The sequence below is a fragment of the Lepidochelys olivacea genome, assembly GCF_965140295.1.
Source record: "Lepidochelys olivacea isolate rLepOli2 genome assembly, chromosome: 1".
In the NCBI taxonomy this organism is placed as follows: domain Eukaryota; kingdom Metazoa; phylum Chordata; order Testudines; family Cheloniidae; genus Lepidochelys; species Lepidochelys olivacea.
In genome coordinates this window covers 103,650,913-103,674,914 of record NC_140411.1, presented here as the reverse complement: position 1 = coordinate 103,674,914, position 24,002 = coordinate 103,650,913, and the positions used below count along the sequence as shown (strand labels likewise).

The following is a 24,002-nucleotide window of genomic DNA, read 5'->3' as shown; positions in this document are numbered from 1 at the left end:
GAGCAGAGGAAGGTCTGGCTGTGAAGGACACTAATTGAGCTAGGCTGTGGCTGGAGAGCTGAGCCACAACCAAACTCTGGAACAAGAAGCCCGGCTCCAGGGAGGCAGTCCTGGGGCCAGTGTTCTGCAAGAAGAACAGGGAACTGAAGGGAAGAGCAGATGGGGCAACACCATTGTAGTTTATGTTGTACTTGGACTTCTAGCAGGGAATAGCTTGGGGAATCAGTGTTCTGATAAGAGTGAGAAGAACTGCAAACTGAACCCAAGAGTGGCAAAAGACCTTTTGTTAACTTGGGGTTGTTGTTGAAGATGGTGTTTATTTTGGGATTTGGAGTTGTGACGCTTCCTCAGAGTACCTAGGGTTTTGAGGCACCTTCCCACCACCTGCCCTTAGTGTGAGGAAGTCTTATCTGTGCCTGCTGTGTGTCATCTCCCTGACTTCACCAGTCACAGACAACACAAGCACTCCCTTTTTAGCCTATGCAGGTTCTGCTGTCCCTCTGCAGGTTAGCAATAAGCACGCTCCAACCCCCGGTTCCTCCAACTTTCCCTCTGGAGTTTTCAGCCACTGTTCCACTGGACACACAAAATTTACAGATTTGTTGCTCCCAAAGGAACAATGTCCTTCAGCTTACCAGATCCACCTTAGGTCTCTGCTCTACTTAACACATAGCACATAGATGTGTTTATAGGGAAAACTAGTGTAAGTTTATACAATAAAGAATAGCAATTTGAGAAGTAGCAAGTAAAAGTATTGGAAACACGGTTACATGCAAAATAAAATAATAACATGTATTCTAGGGCCTAGACTTAATTACCAATATACTTTTCCTGTCCAATAAAATTTAGCCCACCCAAAGTCCTTACAGTGTTTTCCGGTCAGGTTGGCTGTGACACTCCTTTCAGAAGCCAGAAGATGCTGACCATTCATCTCCTCAGTGAGGGATGCAGGGTGTATCTCCCCTCCCACATCAGTTGTCTTTGCTTGTTAACAGGATACCCCTGCTGGTTTTGTTTTTTTCTACACGCTTTCTCTCAAGTGATTTTGCAATCTTTTCATTAGCATCAGGCTCAGTAGTGTAAATAGGCCCCCATTTTGAAGCAGTCTATACACACACATGACCAAAGAAAAATGTCTATTACTTCCTGCCTGGTGGAACCTGGCGTGTCATCTCCTGTTGACCTGCCTTAACTTAAAAACATAATTTTCAGTATGGATGCATACCTTTTAAAATATTATCTGTACATACATTTTTGCAGTGATTATGATGACCAGCAGGCTACTGGCTCTCGGTAGAGTCCTTGCCTGTCAGCATTTGGGAAACTGTTATATAGCTATCAGACCCAGGGGATCCCTGTAAACCCCAATGCACTCTTTTTGCTCTCTTCCAGTTGGTACCAAATGGGCAGCATTAGGAGCACCAGTCACCACTGCCCACTAACTTTGTTCCCCCTAATGTGTTCTGCCAGGACAAACCACCTAAAGTTGTGATTCTAGGCATCAAAGACAAATTAATTTTACCATGCGGTCACTTCAAAGTCCAGTGATATAGTGGGTAGCTCAGGAAGAGGCCTGCTTCCACCCAGTGTCCCCTTTATGGACTGCTCTTGGCCCTCACCAGCCAACACTTTACAAAAATGTTGCAAATCAAAAAATCACACGTTCTCTAAGGAGGGTTGCCACTGACTGGCAGTTACTGTGGAACTGCCTGCACTGCAGCCCAGCTTCCTGTCCCCACCCCCCATCTCTTGCCCTGCAATCTGCTAAGGGATAGGAGTAGGGAAAAGTGCCTAATTGACTATCCATCTGAAGCAACCATGAAAAACTCAGCTGAGTATTGAAGCCAGATGTGGGTTCTATGTTTACACAGACCAGAAAAAATACATATTTTTATGGTGAAAACAACTGTTTGGAGAGAAGGATGCTATTGCACCTCTTTATTCTGTGGCTATGCATTTTAAAAACACATACCAGAAACCTTATACTATAGATTCCAAATTACAGGCAGAGCTAATTCTGTTGCTTCTATATTTTGGTGTTAGTTGACAGACTGTGTCATACAACATACACAAGGAAAACTATAAATAATCTATACACAGTGCATGTTTCGAAAACCAAGCATACTCTTTGGTCGTTGCTGCCAGTTGCATTAAATGGTTGAGTGGGTAGCACTAGGTAAAAAGTTCAGAAATGTGTCAGCCTATTTGCCAATTGAAGAGTATCCAAAATGGCACAACCTTGGAAAGAAATTTTTTTTATTCAAGTGACCTAAAATATTGGAAGCTAAAAGAAAGTTATTAGTTATATTTGCTCTTTGAAGTGCTACATCATGGGCAGTGAGAATGGCCAAAAGACAAGGTGTGTCTGAGACAGTATGTAAACTCAAAATCTGAATACCATTCTGAATATAATTATAGCAGGCTGCTGTTCAGATAATATCATCTTGCATGGGAAAGGGGGGTCTTTACCATTGCTCATCAGCAATCTATATTTAAAAAAATTAGTTTTCAGATAGAACCTACACATACATGAACACAGTATTCATGTATCCTTTTTGATGTGCTCTTTCTCTGTCCTTCCTGCTTCCCCCGTAAAGGATTTCAAAGAACAGGAGATTATTTCTAACTTTCGATTTTTTTGCTTCTCTTCGTTATTGTTTACACAAGGTTTAGAACAAATGAGGCTGACTGATGTTGCTGAAATTGTAGCTATTATCTATTTTGACTCCAATGTTGAAGCAGTCAAATAGAAGATTGAAGTCTTATTTCTCCCAGATGTGAATAAGGGAACTTTTATACTTTTATATATATATAAAAATAATGATTGTATTTAGGAAGACTCATGTTCTCATTTAAATCACACCAAGTAATTTCATTACTGGTAACATATTTTTCCCAGAAAAGCTATTTTTATATTTACTAAGGGACAATTGTGCTGTTGTTGTCACAAATGGGTATTGATAGTGATGCCAGTTTAATAGATGCTTTCCATATGGCATTGATAGTAGCCTACTGAATTTTTAATAATATGAATTTGACACAAACTGAGATAATCTCCTCCAATAGTAAAATCTGTAGGACAAGGCTCTGTGGGGAGATAATGTCCACATAATCCTCTTGCTGACTTCTTCCCCTGATATTTCCATCAAGGAGATGAACAACTCTTGTAGAACCCTAGGGATCTACAGGAGGAGGCAAACATCATTCATGTAGGGCCCTTGTGTCTTCTTTGTCCCCCCAAACAGACCCTGGACCCTGTGAACTTATTTGAAGCTGCCTGAAATAATTTGAGTACTACATATTCTGTTTGTTTGTCTCATAGTAGTAACAGGGTTTTACAGTATCTTGATTGTGTTATTGTGATGTCTGCTGTTTGCATCTATTGAGTTAATTCAACAGCAAGGTGGTGAGGAATTTCACCCAGGTATATACTTGAGAGACAATCCGAGAGTATTCACTTCAATGTTCTGGTTCTGATCCCCTATGGACCTCACTAGGCTGGTTTTGAGCAGCAAGTTGAAGTATCTGTGCTGAGAGAACAAAGAACTTTTGGCAGGATTTAAAAACAGGCTCTCAAGACTAGAGGTAGTGGGGAGGTAATCAAACTGAGACCTAGATCCCCCCGAGATTAGTGGTATTGGGTAAGGGCTCTAGGTAAGACAGCTGTGTGTAGAGATTGTGTTTTAAAAATCCTTTTTCTTATATTTTGTGCTTACTGTTAAGATTAAACAATACTTTGTATTCGCTGCTGCTCACAAACTCCCAAAGGAAAGAACCACAGATACCTGAATCCAGTCAGACCTGCTGGGTAAGCAATGATTGATACATGCAGTCCTGTAGCCCAGGGCCTGATCTGAAAGTGAGCGAATTGCAGTATTGAACACTAAAGGAAGTGAAAATGTGAGGGGGAACACTCTGGGAAACCGGAGAAAGTGTCAGAGGTTCAGCTAGCTCTGAAACCTCACTGTGCCTGTGAAATCTTATCTATCTGGGGAGATGATGCCATGGAGGCAGCTACCTCAACTTCTCTGCAGGTCTAGGACGTTGCATGAGGTGGGTCCCCTCCATGTGTGGTTCTAAGTCATAGGTCTTAATGGTATCACAGTAATGGATATGCAACATCATTGTCCACAGGTATTTGTATGTGACTAGAGAATGAGTCATGAATCCAAACCAATAAGCTGTCTTACGGAATCTTATTGTGTTGCGATAATCATGAATGTGTTATGAGGGGCTAGTATTCCCATGTGAAGTAGGTTGCATAAACACCTCTAATTTTAAATTCAAGAAGTGCTGATATCAAGTACCCAAAAGTCTTATGAGACTGGGAAGACAGTTTCCATGTTTTCCTAGTTTCGAGTGTGCCTATTTTCCCAATAACATGTAAGAGCTCAGTAGAAATTATACTGAGTAGCTATGGCCTCTGAAAAGCTTTGAGAGAGAATATGCATAAATAATTATGATAAATACCCAGGCTTCTATTGTATGGCCTCTATTAGACACTGACAGTTGGATAGGAGAGAAGAAATACTCTTTTTGTGAGTTAGCCTTTTTATCATTTTAGGCTTTCCGGTGGTGGTAATGCTAATTAGTACATATTTATAATGCAGTAATAACCCCCTGCCTAAAGGCAGGGTATATTTCAAGACAAAGATAATTTAGCATTAACGCATTGCTTAATGAGTGCATTCTGGGGATGCATGACATTTTTAACTGGATGCATAATGAAGTTGAGCCAAGACATGTAGAGGATTTGTACAAGACTGGCGCACCTCCCTGCTGAATGATCAACAACTTAAACACAGATGTAATGGACTGAAAATGGAACTGTCTCTAGAGTGTGTTTCTTTTATTGGTTTAAATGTTTTCCCTGTATTTCTGAATTGTAGGATGAGCTCCTCACATGTTGTACTCTTAAATTCTTGAAATTGTGCATCTTTTCTGCCAAGTACAGAATTTTAAGCTAAAAATGTTGTGACACAGACTCAATGTCTTGGGTATTACATACATAAAATTAGTCAAACTGCTTTACTACCCAAACAGATGACTGTGAATATATAGAAATTAATTTAAAGGGACACCACCTCAAAATCCAATAAATGAAAGTAAGTCGCTTCAGACACTACACCTGCTTCTAAGGTCTCCTGCCAACTTTAGTGATTTTGAAGTCTTATTTTCCATTTTATAAAGAGGTTTTTTTTTTCTTTTTCCTATTGCTGTGTGTGTGTGTGTGTGTGTGTGTGTGTGTGTGTGTGTGTGTGTGTGTGTGTGTGTGTGTGTGTGTGATGAAACTGACTACTCTGGCAAAACAGTTAAGTTTACTACGAAAAAAGATCCTGATCCAAAGCCCATTGAAGTTCACTTGAGTCTTTTCTTTGACATCTGCAGGCTTCGGATCAGTCCTAAAATGCTGACAAATGAACAAAGTAACATTTCGCTTTCAATAGTTTCAGATGTTGTTTGAAACAACTGTAGGCATTTCACACAAGTGAGCAGCCCTGGGATCAGCCGCTGCAGCTGCGGAAGACGCAGAAGTCCCAGGAAGTCACAAAAACCACGACTTCTGTGATCTCTGTGAAAGACTTGCAGCCTTAACTATGAGTATTATCCTTTATACTTTAAGAGAAACTGAATATAAATTTATTGGACAGTCTTCCAGGTTTTTTTTTAGAGAATTCTTTATTAACATTAATCAACAGTAGTACTTGGATTGTGGTGATAGAGGCAATAAATGGTAGCTCTTTTTGAAATATAAGCTGTTTACTGAATCTGAGTGTATTTGTTCTTGGTATGTCTAATTGAAATGAGAAGCCACATTATCTGGTCTAAATTATATATTATTAAAATACGATTAAAGTAGTCCTCCTTTTCACTTTTTTCCCCATTATTTGCATGTGGCCTAGATTTTTAGCTTCAGCATTACAGAGCAAGAAAGGATCAATTTTCCTTTTTTTGGAGTAATGGCTGTTTTTCAGCAACTGCTACAGAAAACTCTTGTGTAATGTATTTAAATAAATTTTGCCTTTTGCTAAGTGGCTGAATACAGGCTCTTAAGTACCGCTTTCATTGTATGCTCAGTTACAAATTATATTTACATCTCACATTTTAAAATTAACATCATGCTCCATACAGTATTATAAGTACAAAACGCAGCCTTCCTATGGGAGGGTTATGCTGCAGTGTTTTTGGCATTAATACTGCAATAAACAGAAGATCACTATCCAATAAGATTTTAAATTAGTATAACAACACATTACAATATATATTTGCATTGAGTAGTGCTATAAAATCAACAATAGCACATTTTCAGACTTACTTAGTACACCATTAAGTGACAGTTAAATGTATGTATCTTTTTATATAGACACAGTAATAAGCATTCAGTGTGTGAGCTAACAGTTACTAATGTGACAAGATAATTCTGATTTCATACCCCTCCATTTAAAATTCATCATTGGCAAACTTTCAGTATGCCCTGAACCTGCTTTTGACACAGTTTTTTATGGCTAAAATAATTAAAATGAATTAATCTTATCTAACTAAAGATTTATTGAACTCTCAAAGTTATGGTTTACTCTCAATTGTGTTCAATTTTAACACTGTACTGGTGCATACATTACTTCAGGATAGAAATATTGACAATGTCACTGACTTGACTCTTCTTTGTCATCACTTTTTATTTATTTTGATTTCTAAATATCCCTGTTAATTTCTAAGCAAAAGTACCATAAAATGTACACAAACATTATAATTCTCTGCATTTTATAACACTGAAACAATCCAGCAAATGAGGACAAATTGAACATTGTCTTATTCTGGTTAGTTGAATTGTAGATATAGTTCACGGTATATCAAAACAATGATGCATTTTCACCAAAAACATAATGACTGTGCACCACTGCATCACAATAAAGTGCATTCTATTTTTTTTCTTTTTAGCATTTAACAATAGGGTTTAACTCTACCACTTTTAATGCATTTTTCCCGTGTTAAGAGAACCATTACAATGAAAGTTTCATAGCTGCCTTTTATAAACTAATGGCATATTACTGTAATGAGCTGGCTTAAACCTTGGTATGGTTGAGGTAAAACCTCACTGAAACTGATGATGTGAGGCACTTAAGGAGCCACACCTAAAACAAGGCTTGATAGAGCCTGCCCAGGAAGTTTGGATTGTGTGGGCGGAGGGGCTTTTTGCTAAGTATCTTTTCTTTTTTGGGTGGGGAGGGGAGGAGGAAGGCAGAACACAGACAACTGGGAATGACTTAAAACAACAGAAAAAACCAGAAGGAGCAGCTGAAAGCATACATGGTGTCTGACTGGTAGAAACCTGGGAAGAGATTTTTGGGTCAGGGATGCAGGTGGAAGAGTGCTCTTCGCATTGGAGCAAAAGAAACTGTTTCCTGTTGTTTGATTCCTTCTGCATTCAAAAACACAGGACTTTGTACATTCTTTGTAAGCAAGCAATATTGCATCAAAAGAAATGACCCATTTCTGCTCCCCACTGGAACATCCCCGGGGCACCAAGTCGGACTACTTTTTTAGGGTTGAAAAGAAACAGTACCAAGATCAGATAATACAATTGTAAGTGTTTTAAAATTACCTTATATGCTGTGATTTCAAAGCAAAAATAATGACACATTTTGTACCCATTTGAATATATTTCCGGGCAACCAGTAGGAAATACTCCCAAATGCAAATTCTCTCTGCTGGAGCAGCAATACAAGTATGTTAAGTAGAAACAGCAATAAGAAATAAAGGGTTGTCATAGCAGAGTAAGATTTTCCAATTAAATCTATTGTAAATAATAAAGACTGAACCCCAAATCTAGGCTATTTTGAAATGGGGGGGGAGTTTCAGATTTGAATCCAGAGGACGTATGGTTTACCAACAGATTCATGTTTTGATCCAATATAAAATTGGAAGGGAGTCTCTCTTCCGTTTTGACTGGGATCAAAATTTTCAGCCAAAATTGCAGAAATCTTAAGAAAGCAGATGATTGTTAGATCTTTCTTGTTTAGAATGAAATGCTGAGAAATCAGCTCACAATATTTTGGAACTATAACTTTCAGAGTCGAGCTGATCAAATATTTTTCTATCAAAATGTTTATTTGATGGGAAATTGTTTGTTTTTTGGTTAAACCAATTTTTACAAATAAGTCAGGTTTGTCAAACTTTCAGGTTTTCATCAGATACCCAAATTGAAAATGCTCAGTTTTTGAATAAAAACTCAAAATTTCAAAGACTATTTTTGATTAAAATAAAAATTTCATTTTTGTTAACTTTTGAAACATAAAAATACAGAACTGAAAACAAACTTAAGCTTATTAAACTGTTCTTTTTCATATATATTTAAAATCTACTGACCAAAGCATTTTTTACTAACTGTCTGAAAATGTTCAGAATCCAACGGTATATAGGACAGGTAGATAATCAAAATGGTGTACAGAAATTCAGATTCATTTTGGAGTGGTGCTTTTTGAAACACTGCACGGTGGGCATTAATAATAGTGACTTAAATGCTGGGGTAAGTTGGTTAGAGAAAACAGTGTAAATAATAAACATTTCACTTTTTTGGCATTCAGAAGGTGTACAAAATGAGTGTTCTCAGTGGAAATTTCTGGATGCTGAGCACTTCTGAAAACCTGGTTGCTTTATTTAGATGCTTCAATGGAAGCTAAGCATTCTTGAAAATCAGGTCCCAGCTATGGATGCTCAGCTCTTTTTAAAAATCTGGACCTACATGAGCCTAGACATGTCACTTAGCTAACTACCGAAGTCTAAGGTCCATTTCTGTTGTGGACAGGAGAGAAAAGGATGATAGTAATATTAGTAATAGGGGAAACCAACAAACAAACAAAAAAAATAAAGGCTAGCTCTGATCTGTGTAGCAAAAGTACATACATCATGTTTGTGCACACATGAGATTAGAAGAACCAGAAAGCCCCAAGCACAGTTCTGTATTGAGATTTGACATAATGTCAGTATTTACTCTCAAATTCTGCTATGCATAAACGTTGGGATAAGAAAACATAACATTAGATTATTAAAGATAGGAAAATCCTTGATCATTGTGCAATTGTAATAGCTTTTAAGGAGGAACACCTACCGACTCTTAAGAGTTCCATTGCTCTTGAAATTACAGAGCTATTGAAGGTAAAATCAGCAAGCAAATATAATTTAAAGTGTTATCCAACCATGAATATTAAAATTGTCATAACATTTACAAAATGCATACAGACGGAAGGACTACGGTATTAAGAGATGACAAAATACGTGAGGAGAGAGAAAGATTTCTGCTATTACATTTTCAAGAGACTTAATCTGATTCATAGCCTGAATTCCAGAAGACCTGTGATTTAATTTTGTCCAGTTGATGAGTTGAATCCAGCACTCAGAAAATGTATTTAGGTCTCATGTGTTGTCTCACCCTGTACTTAACAGGATGATGACCCTCTTTTTCTTCGAGGAAAACTCCTTCAGATGGAAACGGAGCCTGGCCATTTCCATCTGTTACAGGATCAGTGCTATACCCCAGCTTTTAAACAGTTTCTTGGAGGAACCCCTTTAGTCTTTCCAGATGCCAAAGGAGCCCCACTCTTCTTTAAAGGTAGGACACATGGCCTCACCACCTCCTAGTCTGAGCCTCTGGCTTCCAACACTCATGCTTCATGCCATGATCTCTACTTAGTGAGTCCAACTGAGATAGACTCCTGGTAGAGAGCTGTACATTCTTCAGAGACAAATACACACCAGCAAGTATTTGCAGTGACTACACAAGAAGTGTTTTCAAAATGGAATACGACTTATTAGTCAACTGGAACACAGCATTCTAAATCCTTAGGTTAGCACAGAGAAATAAAGGTTAAAGTCCTTGGTCAAACTCCATGTATAATTAGGCAGGCCAAAAAAGAATTTCCAGAGCAAAGACAAAAACAAACAGCAATTTTTTTAACTACATCAGAAGCAGGAAGCCTGCTACGCAATCAGTGGGAGCACTAGAACAGGGATCGGCAACCTTTGGCACGCAGCCTGCCAGGGTAAGCCCCATCGGGTCGGGCTGGTTTGTTTACCTGTCACATTCGCAGGTTCGGCCGATCCCGGCTCCCACTGGCCGCGGTTCACCATCCCAGGCCAATGGGAGCTGTGGGAACCGGTGGCCAGCACATCCCTTGGCCCGCGCCGCTTCCCACAGCCCCCATTGGCCTGGAGCGGTGAACCGCGGCCAGTGGGAGCTGCAGTCAGCCAAACCTGTGGACGCGGCAGGTAAACAAACTGGCCTGGCCCGCCAGGGGGCTTATCTTGGCAGGCCGCGGGCCAAAGATTGCCGATACCTGCCCTAGATGATAAAGGTGCTGAAGGAGCATTCAGGGAAGACAGGGCTGTTGAAGTGAAGCTAAATTAAATGAATTCTTTGCATCAGTCTTCACTGCAGAAGATGTGAGAGAGATTCCCACATCTAAACCATTCTTTTTAGGTTACAAATCTGAGGAACAGTCCCAGATTGAGGTGTCAGTAGAGGAGGTTCTGAAACAAACTGATAAATTAAACAGCAATAAGTCACTATGCAACCTATGACTTAAATCACGCTCTGTACCAGGTGACTGGTGGATAGGTAGTGTAACACTGATTTTTTTTAAAAAAAGGCTCCAAAGGCAATCTTGGCAACTACAGGCTGCTAAGGCTAACTTCAGTATCAGGCAAAATGGTTGAAACTAGTAAATAACAGAATTATCAGACACATAGGTAAACACAATATGTTGGAGAAGAGTCAACACAGGTTTTGTAAAGGGAAATCATGCCTCATCTCTCTATTAGAATTCTTTGAGGGTGTCAGCAAGCATGTGGACAAGGATGACTGAGCTGATACAGTGTACTTGGACTTTCAGAAAGCCTTTGACAAGGTCCCTCAGGAAAGGGTCTTAAGCAAGGTAACCAGTGATGGGATAAAAGGGAACTCTCATGGAGTTAAAAAGTAGGAAACAAAGGGTAGGAAAAAATGGTTAGTTATCACAATGGAAAGAAGTAAATAGCAGGTCCCCCAAGGATCTGTATTGGATCCTGTGCTGTTCAATATATTCATAAACAATCTGGGAAAGGGGGTAAACAGTGAGGTGGCAAAATTTGCAGACAATACAAAATTATTCATGATAGTTAAGTCCAAAGCTGACAGCAAAAAGTTACAACGGGATCTCCCAAAACTGGGTGAATGGGCAACAAAATGTCAGATTACATTCAGTGTCGATAAGCGCAAAGTAATGCACTTTGGAAAATATAATTCCAATGATACTTACAAAATAACAGCTGTTACAACTCAAGATAGAGAACTTGAATTCATTGTGGATAGAAATCATCTGCTCAGTGTGCAGTGGCAGTCAAAAAAGTTAATAAAATATTAGGAACCATTAGGAAAGGGATAGATAATAAGACAGAAAATATTATAATGCCACTGATTATAAATCGATAGTATGCCCACAGCTTGACTATGGTATGGAATTCTGGTCACCCCCATCTCAAAAAAATCTATTTCAATTGGAAAAGGTACAGAGAAGGGCAACAAAAATGACTGGAGTATGGGGCAGCTTCCAAATGAGGAGAGATTAAAAGGACTTGGGCTGTTCAGCTGAGAAAAGACAACTAAGGGGGAATATGGTAGAGGTCTATAATATCGTGAACAGGGAAGTGTTTGCCCATATCACAGGTCACCCAATGAAATTAATAGGCAGCGCGTTTAAAACAAACATAAGGAAGTAGTTCTTCACACAACACACAGTCAACTCGTGGAACTCGTTGCTAGAGGATGTTATGAAGGTCAAAATAATAACTGAGTTCAAAAAGGAATTAGATAACTACATCAAGGATAGGTCCATCATGGCTATTAGCCAAGATGGTCAGGGTTGCAACCCCACGTTCTGGGTGTCCCTAAATCTCTGACTGCCAGAAGGTGGGACTGGACGACAGGGGATGGATCACTTGATAATTGCCTTGTTCTGTTCATTCCTTTTGAAGCATCTGGCACTGGCCACTATCGGAAGTCAAGATTCTGGGCTAGGTGCACCATTGGTCTGACCTAATATAGCCATTCTCTTTTTCACAGTTCACCAGCTAAATTATAGTGAATTCCATTTTCAGGTTTGGTTTCTGATTTCCTTTGTCCCAAGTGAGAGCTCCCAGCCTCTTCCAGAGCCCATACTTATACCCCTTCCTCACACCTCTCAGTCCTTAGTTTTTGTACTGGGGTTTCTGCTCAGCTTCCCTGCTGAGAGTGTCGATCCATGAGTCACTGGAGCTTGCATTGTCTCAGTGGACCTCTTGCTGATCTGGGTCGATTTATGCCAGTTCCTTAATGATTCTATTCATTCCATCCAAGCACACACACCTATGTCTTAGTCTGCCCTGAGAGCAAACTTAATCCTTTCTCTCTCCCGCTCCCCACACAACTGCGTAGCTATGCAAAGGATAGGAGGAAACTGGTGCACACTTTGGCCTCATAAAAATATTACAAAAAATTTCCATTTTGTCGCACCATCCCACATTCTATTTCTGGGGAAAGCATTTCCATCTCTATATTTGGCAACTATGATATTTTCTATTTTTAAACCCCAAAAATGAACACTTTTTTAGTACCATGGTTATTCTTTTGCCCTTCTTTGGGAACTGAAAATGCTTGGCTTCAAATGGATCTTCTATGTCAAGCACCAGATCTTGCTTTTCCAGAAAGCCAATCAAATCAATTCCTATGAGAGGACTAAAAGTCTTCTGTATGTACTATACATTTGACTTGAATTAGTGTAGCAATGCATTGTTACCTTTTCCACCCCATTAAACAAAGAATACAACTCTTTGGATTTCTGGCTTCTTCAATATTGTATGTATGTTCTTTTCAGTATCATCCATGTGCTCTTTCATGTTTCTTTTGCCCAAAAATAATATTTCTCAGATAATGTATAGATTGTTGCTCTGATGATCTGGATTTGCCTTACTTCCAGGAGAAGCTCTTCTGATGAATATGTTGATCTTCCCATCTAAACCAATAATTCTTGTTTTAGATGTAACAAGGAGTACTTTTTGCACCTTGGAGACTAACATAAGCTTTCATGGGCTAATACCGACTTCATCAGATGCATGGAGTGGAAAATACAGTAGGCAGATATATATACACAGTACATGAAAACATGGGAGCCTTACCAAGTTGTGGGTCAGTGCTAATGAGACAATTCAATTAAAGTGGAAGTGGGCTATTATCAACAGGAGGAAAAAATCACTTTTGTAGTGGTAATGAGGTCAACGTAATCAGGGTGGCCCATTTCAAACAGTGGACAAGAAAGTGTGAGTAACAGCATGGGGAAATTAGTTTTTGTAGTGACCCATCCACTCCCAGTCTTTATTCAAGCTTAATTTGATGGTGTCCAGTTTGCAAATTAATTCCAGTTCTGCAGTTTCTCAACGGAGTCTGTTTTGGAAGTTTTTTGTTGAAGATTTGCCACTTTTAAGTCTGTTGTTGAGGGTCCAGGGACACTCAATAACAGACTTAAAAGTACGGTATTTTCCATTCCATGCATCTGATGAAGTGGGTTTTAGCCCACAAATGCTTATGCCCAAATAAATTTGTTAGTCTCTAATGTGCCACAAGTACTCCTCGTTTTTGCTGATACAGACTAATACAGCTGAACCTCTGAAACCTGTTTCAGGTGTGTTAGGCCTGATGGTCTCATTGCCTTTGCATATAGATAGTTTGGTTTTGTGCATTACTTCTAGTTGTTTAATTCTGTAACTTGTACTGAGAAAGAATTTAGAACAAAATAAAGGGAATGTTTTTTCTAGAAATATGGCTCACTACAAATCTCCAGCTCAAATGCCCATCTTACCCCCTTGACCAAAGCTTTGGAAGTTAATAAGAAATTGGATTTTTCAGGTCTGTTTAGGTAGAACAACTTTTTATTGATTGATTAAACTGTATGTACATACAGAATGAAGGAGTCACAACGTTGCACGAAGTAAATAAATGTCTTGCTTTTTTGTTTATTACAATAAATCCCATTTAACCATAAGTATGTTCAAGATTAATTATTCCTGTTCTTTCTTTTAGTGATTGTATTTTTTCTAAGTGTCTTTATTATGTTTACTTGGGCTATTTTGCCAGGTAGTCATGATTTATATTTTCATGTGATTCAGCAATGCTTTTCTATGTATTATTTAAATACCCTGCCCTCTGTTCAAGTACGCAGACAGTGAAGTATATCAATTTTACTTGTGTGTCTGCAGGTTGGGGATCCATATTTTATCTCTGTGACTCCATATTAAACTCGGTCCATTTACCAGTAAAAAGATGGGTTTTCTAGCTTCTAGCCATGCAAACTTTCCATGAGATGTGAAAGCCGAAATGGGTTATTCCTCCTTTTGTGCTATCATCAGTAATAGATTTAGAAAGCCAGTATATAAGAGATTACAGAACTAACACCAGCATTTTAACATTATGAGAATTATTTGATGAGGCTGCATAAAAGTGCCTGGGCATTTCAAAGTCAGGAATATAGAGCTTTATGTGTCTCCTCAATTTGCAAGCCAGTGTAGCAAATGAGAATAGCCTGTTTAGCTGTCAAGCTACTGCAATCACATTTTATTATTTCGTTTTGAAATCTCTAAAAATAATGACTCTGAGATTATAGGGGACTAGGAATTCATCCCTGTGAGAGAATGCTCAAATCATTTATCTAACGTATGGAAAGTAACAGGGTGAAACAATTGAAGCTCTTTTTAAAAATCTTTAAGGTAATGAATGGATCTGTGAGAAGGCAATGTTTGGAAGAGGGCTGTAAACATTTGTAATGGAATAAGGTCTTATATCTTAAATGCCAGCGAGAAAAATGATGTGTATCGCTTTGGAGACCTGGAAGAACTCTCTTATGAGTGGTAGCTTTGAAGTCATGTGAGATGTTAGACCTTGTACCGGTCATTAGTTTTAGAATTGTGGGTCCAGCAACACAAATTAAGATGTGCCCTGTGGAGCTTTGGAGAGCTACAAATTCTCTGGTCTTGGCTCTATCTCTCTTGAATTTGCCCGTAGAGCTTTGTGACTCAGCAAGGATCCCTCTTTTCCACAGTCTCTTTCCTGGTGGGGATGCTGTAAAGCAGTGATATTCAGACCTCAGTGATTCAGGAGACAAATTAGTGATCAGCATTACCCAAAAGAGCCACAGTAGTGTGAATTAATTGTTTCATTTACAATAGTACTATACAAATAGTATGATGGGAAATATTTAGTTTACACACACACACACTATTCTCACAGCAGAACGACTGACCAAGTATTCACAAAAAGAAAAGGAGTACTTAAGGCACCTTAGAGACTAACAAATTTATTTGAGCATAAGCTTTCGTGAGCTACAGTTCACTTCATCGGATGCATTCAGTGGAAAATACAGTGGAGAGATTTATATACATAGAGAACATGAAACAATGGGTGTTACCATACACACTGTAACTAGAGTGATCACTTAAAGTGAGCTATTACCAGCAGGAGAGCGGGGGCCGTGGGGGGGGGGAACCTTTTGTAGTGATAATCAAGGTGGACCATTTCCAGCAGTTGACAAGAACGTCTGAGGAACAGTGGGGAGTGGAGGGGGGGAATAAACATGGATTTGCAGTCTGGATACAATTAACTTAGGCTTGAATAGAGACTGGGAGTGGATGGGTCATTACACAAAGTAAACTATTTCCCCATGTTTATTCCCCCCCTCCACACCCCCACTGTTCCTCAGATGTTCTTTTCAACTGCTGGAAATGGCCCACCTTGATTATCACTACAAAAGGTCCCCCTTCCCCCCCGCTCTCCTGCTGGTAATAGCTCACCTTAAGTGATCACTCTGGTTACAGTGTGTATGGTAACACCCATTGTTTCATGTTCTCTATGTATATAAACCTCCCCACTGTATTTTCCACTGCATGCATCCGATGAAGTGAGCTGTAGCTCACGAAAGCTTATGTTCTAATAAATTTGTTAGTCTGTAAGGTGCCACAAGTCCTTCTTTTCTAATACAGACTAACACGGCTGCCACTCTGAAACCTGACCAAGTATTATTATTTTATCAATGACAATTGGTTAACAACAGTAAAAGCACTGGTTAATAACTTAGACTGTTTCCACATGTGCTGCAAAGAGCAGCAGGAGACACATTAAAGGACTCCTTGCAGCTCACGAACCTCAGTCTGAGTGTCACTGCTATAAGGCATATACTGAGCCGAAGCAACCCAGTGAAATGTCACTTTAAAATAACCTTGATTTGAGATGAACTATCAGTGAAAAGGAGTTTGACAACTTTTCCCTATACTTTGCAGAAAAACTACTGGGAACTGCCCTGCGATGATGAGCCAACACATTCAGTACAGAAACTACACCCAATCTCACAATAGAATTCTTCCAACCAAGAAGGATAGGCTTCTTTAGCTCGAGCAGTAGGAGGCGATTTTTAGCCATAAGCAGTAAAAGAATCATGATGCTCTCTAAACTGGAGCTGGTCAAGAGTTTTCCAACAAAACATTTTCCCCCTGAAATTTCTTGAAACCGAAACTGTTCACAGGAAAAGGTCAGTTTCAACAAATCTCCCAGTTCAAAGAAAATTGAAAAAAACCCCAAAATTATTGAAATATCTTGTTTTGGTATTTTGCTAAATGAAAAGTTTCCTTTTTTGATCTTAAATGACTTTTTGAAATTTTACTTAATTTATATTTTAAAAAATGTAAAAGGTCAAAATTGAAACAAACACTTTCGATCTGTCATAAGGTTACATTTTGATAATTTCTATCTGAAAATGTTATCAGATTATCAGTTTGTGAAAATTTTAAAGATTTGACTGTTTGTCTTAATTTGGGATTAGAAAATTTTTTAAAAATCTCAAACTTTCACAGGATGGGAAAACCATTTCCTGCTCAGCTCTGCTCTCACCTACAACAAGCTGGTAGAGGGCAGCATGTGTGCATGCATGCGCAATGACAATAAGATACAACAATTGCTAACAGCGGTATGTATTTACAACTTCAAATATAGCATGTGCTCTACTTTTCTAGGTAGTACATGAAACATTTGAAGGAGTAACAACAAGCTAGTTTTGAGGAGAGGAGCTCTAAGTAATGTTAGACATTGATCAGAAAATTTTAATTTGGTATTTTTGGTGAACTCTAACTTAGAACAATTTGAACAAAAACTCTTCAAGCTATGTAGAAAAAACATCTTTGCCTTCAGGGAAAATCTGGCAGTCACCTGGCCAAAACAACATTCTAGCCCAAGTTACAGAGCAGATGTGGAGAGAAAGGGTTTAGAAACAGGGTTTATGGTGGAACTGTAGTTGTAACCTTAACTATGGCATCATTATTTTGTTGATTGTACCAATATTAAACAATTTAGGGCATGCTGGCACTTGTTTAACTTGGTGCACTCAGATTTTTGCCATTAAATATTTTTTACCACAGTTCTTTTTTTTTTTCTCAGTTCACCTTATACATGTTGAATCAATGATAGAGACATTTCATTAGAAAAAGATGTAGCATGCAATAGTTTCCTATCATATTCTGGTTTTATTCCTTTTTTCCTACAAAGTAATCTGTCTTCCTCCATAGATTTTTATGGGTAATATTGTGATTTCATAGATTCATAAATTCATAGATATTAAGGTCAGAAGGGACCATTATGATCATCTAGTCCGACCTCCTGCACAGCGCAGGCCACAGAACCTCACCCACCCACTCCTGCGAAAAACCTCTCACCTATGTCTGAGCTATTGAAGGCCTCAAATCGTGGTTTAAAGACTTCAAGGAGCAGAGAATCCTCCAGCAAGTGACCTGTGCCCCATGCTACAGAGGAAGGTGAAAAACCCCCAGGGCCTCTTCCAATCTGCCCTGTAGGAAAATTCCTTCCTGACCCTAAATATGGCGATCAGCTAAACCCTGAGCATATGGGCAAGATTCACCAGCCAGATACCCAGGAAATAATTTTCTGTAGTAACTCAGATCCTACCCCATCTAACATCCCATCACAGGCCATTGGGCCTATTTACCATGAATATTTAAAGATCAATTAATTTGCCAAAATCATGTTATCCCATCATACCATCTCCTCCATAAACTTATTGAGTTTAATCTTAAAGCCAGATAGGTCTTTTGCCCCTACTGCTTCCCCTGGAAGACTATTCCAAAACTTCACTCCTCTGATGGTTAGAAACCTTCGTCTAATTTCAAGTCTAAACTTCCCAATGACCAGTTTATATCCATTTGTTCTTGTGTCCGCATTGGTACTGAGCTTAAATAATTCCTCTCCCTCTCCGGTATTTATCCCTCTGATATATTTATAGAGAGCAATCATATCTCCCCTCAGCCTTCTTTTGGTTAGGATAAACAAGCCAAGCTCCTTTGAGTCTCCTTTCATAAGACAAGTTTTCCATTCCTCGGATCATCCTAGTAGCCCTTCTCCGTACCTGTTCCAGTTTGAATTCATCCTTCTTAAACATGGGAGACCAGAACTGCACACAATATTCCAGATGACGTCTCACCAGTGCCTTGTATAATGGTACTAATACCTCCTTATCTCTACTGGAAATACCTCGCCTAATGGATCCCAAGACCGCATTAGCTTTTTTCACGGCCATATCACATTGGCGGCTCATAGTCATCCTGTGATCAACCAATACTCCAAGGTCTTTCTCCTCCTCCGTTACTTCTAATTGATGGGTCCCCAGCTTATGACTAAATTTCTTGTTATTAATCCCTAAATGCATAACCTTGCACTTCTCACTATTAAATTTCATCCTATTACTATTACTCCAGTTTACAAGGTCATCCAGATCTTCCTGTATGATTTCCCGGTCCTTCTATAAATTGGCAATACCTCCCAGCTTTGTGTCATCCGCAAACTTTATTAGCACACTCCCACTTTTTGTGCCGAGGTCAGTAATAAAAAGATTAAATAAGATTGGTATTTCTTTGGTATATGGTAGCTGTTTGCTCTGTGTGAGTCTGACAGGAATACACTGTAAAGATGTGAATCATCTCCTGTAGATTATGTTCTTTGTCTTATTTTGTTACACACAGTTGTACAGAATGATTTGTATGTCAACACTAATTTAAACTCCTGTAAAAGTTTTCTCCCTTCTGAAAGGCTTATGCAGATAAAATATAGTGTATTTAACTTGTATACCTTAAACATAACATTACTTCTTTTTAACCTGAGTGGTTAGCCAAAATGCAGTGTCTCCCATGTTCTTTTGTTAGGAGGAAAAATTGTTGATGGAATCAGGTGTTTTTTGATGCAATCCTGTTCATTTAAAGAACATGTAAATCAAATCCTGTTTCTCTGATCACAGCAGGAATCAAACAACAGGAAACAATTTCTTTGCTCAGTTCCAAGCACTTTCCTAGCCAACATTTAGCCCGAAAGCACTCTCTGAAGGCTGTTTTCAGAACCACATTCCCAGTGTTGATTCTGGCTGTGTCCTTGACTTTCTGTTGCTTCTCTCTCAACTCCTTTATGGTTTCTTCTGCTTCTCTCAGACGTACACACACATCTCCACCAAACAATATCTTGTGAAATCCTGCTGTCAACATATGCCTATTAATTTTTGCCCTATTGTAAAATAAATAGAGCAATACTTTTCCATCTGATTCCATGCATTCTGCACAAAGGCAAAAATCTAAGATTCAGAACATTGCTAGATTGGTAGATAAGCAAGTGTTGAATTCCGTGCTTGCTTCCAAGGATGGCTGACTGAACTTGCTAGGTATAGGTTGATGGTGACTGCATGTATCTATCAGAATAGCTCAGTCTCCAAGAAACTAGCAAAAGCCTGAGTACAGTCTAACCAACATCAGGGCTAGTTTTTTGGGCTAGTGTAGTTATGCCATGCAGACATCTTTTTATTGGCATGGCATAATTGCTTCCATCAGCACCATTTGCAACTCTTACTATTCCTGCTGCCTCTACCTCTTCCATTCATTTTTTCCCAATCCTCAAAGTTGGCCAAGCACGAGGCAGAAGAGTGATTTCCAGTTGCCAGTCAGACACACTTCCATACCCTGGTGTTTCCTTACGACGACAACAGAAGAGTGCCTATCTGCTCTCAGTGAATTGTGCTTGAAAAGCTGGAAGACAATACAAAAAAACTTCTTGAGGTGCAGGAATGTGTACTAAACTGGTCCAGATCCAGCCAGCCAAGATATCCTGTACCAGAGGAAATGGATAAAAGAATAGTGGAATGTTAACTGCATTGATCAAAGAAGAGAATAGAGAGTGAACAGAAAACCTTTGTGCTTATGCTAACTCATTACTCTTATTTTCTCAACTCCAACACTGACGCACTTACTACTTAGGTTTTTTTTCCTAATTGTTTGACATGTTACAAATCAATATCCAGATTTTTATGCTTTGCTGGGCTCAGCACTGATTAGGCCTCAGCTAAACTATTGTATCCAGTTCTAGGTTCCATATTTCAGGGAAGATATGGACAAATTGGAGAAAGTCCAGAGAAGAGCAACAAAAATGATTAAATGTCTAGAAAATATGACCTATTAGGGAAGAGGGAAAAACTGAGTTTGTTTAGTCTGGAGACGAGAAGACTGAGAGGAGATAATACTTACTCCTGCCTTGAGTGCAGGGCACTGGACTAGATGACTTGTCAAGGTCCTTTCCAGTCCTACGATTCTATGATTCCATGGCTGAGTGTCCTTTTTGAAAGTGAGTTAGGTTGGGTGCCTAAGTTACACAGGCACGTTAGAAGATACTACCTCAGATCTTTAACTTCCAAATTGGGGTCTCACTTGGAAGATCAAGTAATAGGGGTAGCATCATATACACAAAGCATGCACAGTGGTGATATTTTAATCCAGTTTATAAAACTGTTTCGTTTCATTTTAACTATATGGCTTTTTTAATAAAGTTAAATGACAAACTGTATTACAGATTGTCGCCTAGTAGATCGCTCGCAGAGGCCATTATTGTTTTAAAACACTTTCATTTCAATGTAATGAACAGACATGTCATCTGAGTAATGGCATGCTGATAACCATCCACTGTAAAATAAAGCCTCAGACTTTTTCCATTGATATAAACTAAACTGTGTTTCAAACTATTGGATTTTCCCTCCTGGTTCGGAAATGCATGAAAAGAATGTTTTATATCTAGAGAAAGGTTTTGATTTCTTATTCCTCAACATCGGATTGACTGCATAACTAATGAGCAGGAAATCCAGTTGATTTTAATTCATCTAATGAATGAAAACAGGAAAAGCATGTTCGCTGGACCGTGTCCATAAATGGAATTTTGTGCTGGTCAGGGTATTTTCAGCATTTTAAGTTTGCTTCTGGCACAAGCTTGACATGACAATGAATTTCAGTAATGTAAATGCATGACTTTTGTGCATCTCACAGTTCGATTGCATGTAGGTTTTATTTCTGTCCTTTGGTAAGAGAATCGCAATTTACTTCTGATCTGTAGGCCATAGAAGATGCTTCATCTTCCTGGAATAGAATTAATGAGTAGCAGATTGTGCTATATAAATAATCATATCCTAGATGTAAAGTGTGTCAGAACATGTTGTAAAAATGCCTGGCCCATGGAAATAATGCCTCTTTATAAAGAGAGAGAATATGAAAATCTGGAAGACAAAATGATGTATTTTACATCCAAGGATGAAATATCTTATTTTTGTAACATATTTTTGATAAACAAATGTACAAAAATGTATTATGTCATCCCACCAAAATACATACAATAAATATGTAATCAGTTTGGGAGAGCCTTCAAAAATTTGGCCTTGCATATCTAATATGTTTCCAAACCAAAACTGAACATGTCTAAACTTTGGTCAGAGAAGGTTGTTCATAATCTGAAACCAGACCAAAATTTCATAGCTGGTTCTTCCATGCGCTGGACAAAATAATTGGAAACCACCACATTTTACAAGGTTAAAATGTAGCTATGAATTGTTGCAGGTCCATTGCTAGTAGTTGCAGGATTTTAACATAATTGAATAGTATTGTTAACTAGAAAAAATGACTTATACAACAATGAAATAATTTCAGCAGCTTCCTGTTCATCTAATATCTGTATTCATAACTGCATCTCTCTGAGACAAGCACAGCAGTTAAACAAAAATGTAAATGTAATATTGGCAGCTTTGGAGCTGTAATCTCACCTGTACCTCAATATTACTTTTCTAAGTGAGATTAAAAGATCCCAGTGCATGGTTCAATTGCTTCTTTTAGAAACAAACTGTTATCTACTCGTGTGTGGTGGAAATGCTTTCATGGCAGTAGCTGTGTATCTCACTGGTTTGCTGAAATACTATAATACTGTAATACATTTGGCATTTGAAATAATAGTAAAATGAAGAATAACATCAGCACATGTCATAAAGAGGACAGCAGCTGCAGGAACTCCTACAGTAATACTAAGCATGTGAACCAGCTAGTCAGAAGAATTATTGATTATTCTCTTAAATACATTTGATTTAATATTAACATATTATTATGACATATACATTTGACTTAAAATCTACAATACGAAATACTTTTAAAATGCATTACATCCATGGTATATTTTGGGGCAGTTGTTTTCACTAAATAATAGTTTCTAAATAATTTCAAGGATCAGGGAGTAGCTGTGTTAGTCTGTATCCAAATAAATCTGATAGTCTTTAATGTACCACCGGACTCCTTGTTGTTTTTTTAAATAATTCCAGTGAGCTCTCAAGTTTACCAATTCTCCATTCTGTAAGGTATCTTTCAAAGGGTGTTCTTACCCCTCTCGAGCTGAGCTCCTAGCCAGAGTTTGTGGCCCTATGGGTTGGGTTATTTCAGTTGGGAGGAGAAATTAACAATAGAGTGGGAGGTTTTTTTTTGATGGACTCTTGTTTATTTACAAGAAATGAACAAACTCCTGCTTCTTCTAACACTGGAAAACTTAAAACGGGAGACAACTCCCTTGCTCAGAGTACCAAACTCATTCAGGCTAAGTGTCTGCCTTTCCTTTTGCTTCTCTTTGTCTCACTTCTCCTTGTTCTCTGGTGCTTCAGCTTGTCCTGTGTTTCTCTTTGGCACTGTCAAGGTTCCTTCCCCACTCTGAACTCTAGGGTACAGATGTGGGGACCTGCATGAAAAACCCCCTAAGCTTATTTTTACCAGCTTAGGTTAAAACTTCCCCAAGGTACAAACTATTATATCTTTTGCCCTTGGACTTTATTGCTGCCACCACCAAGCGTCTAACAAATATATAACAGGGAAAGAGCCCACTTGGAAACATCTTTCCCCCCAAAATCCTCCCAAGCACTACACCCCCTTTCCTGAGGAAGGCTTGAGAAAAATCCTCACCAATTTGCATAGATGAACACAGACCCAAACACTTGGATCTTCAGAACAATGAAAAAGCAATCAGGTTCTTAAAAGAAGAATTTTAATTGAAGAAAAAGTAAAAGAATCACCTCCGTGTCATAAATATAAAGGGAAGGATAAACACCTTTAAAATCCCTCCTGGCCAGAGGAAAAACCCTTTCACCTGTAAAGGGTTAAGAAGCTAGGATAACCTTGCTGGCATCTGACCAAAATGACCAATGAGGAGATAAGATACTTTCAAAGCTGGAGTGGGGGAGAAACAAAAGTTCTCTCTATCTGTGTGATGCTTTTGCCAGGAACAGAAAAGGAATGGAGTCTTTGAACTTAGTAAGTAATCTAGCTAGATATGCATTAGATTCTGTTTTGTTTAAATGGCTGATAAAATAAGTTGTGCTGAATAGAATGAATATTCCTGTCTGTGTGTCTTTTTGTAACTTAAGGTTTTGCCTAGAGGGATTCTCTATGTTTCAAATCTGATTACCCTGTAAGGTATTTACCATCCCGATTTTACAGAGGTGATTCTTTTACTTTTTCTTCAATTAAAATTCTTCTTTTAAGAACCTGATTGCTTTTTCATTTTTCTGAAGATCCAAGGGTTTGGGTCTGTGTTGACCTATGCAAATTGG

At 38.6% G+C, this 24,002-nt stretch overlaps 1 protein-coding gene across 1 annotated transcript in view; it reads left to right on the top strand.

Annotated features, from left to right (window-relative positions):
- The window catches only part of FGF14 (fibroblast growth factor 14), a 612,800-nt gene that overhangs the window by 309,739 nt on the left and 279,059 nt on the right, over window positions 1-24,002 (top strand). The window lies entirely within an intron of this gene.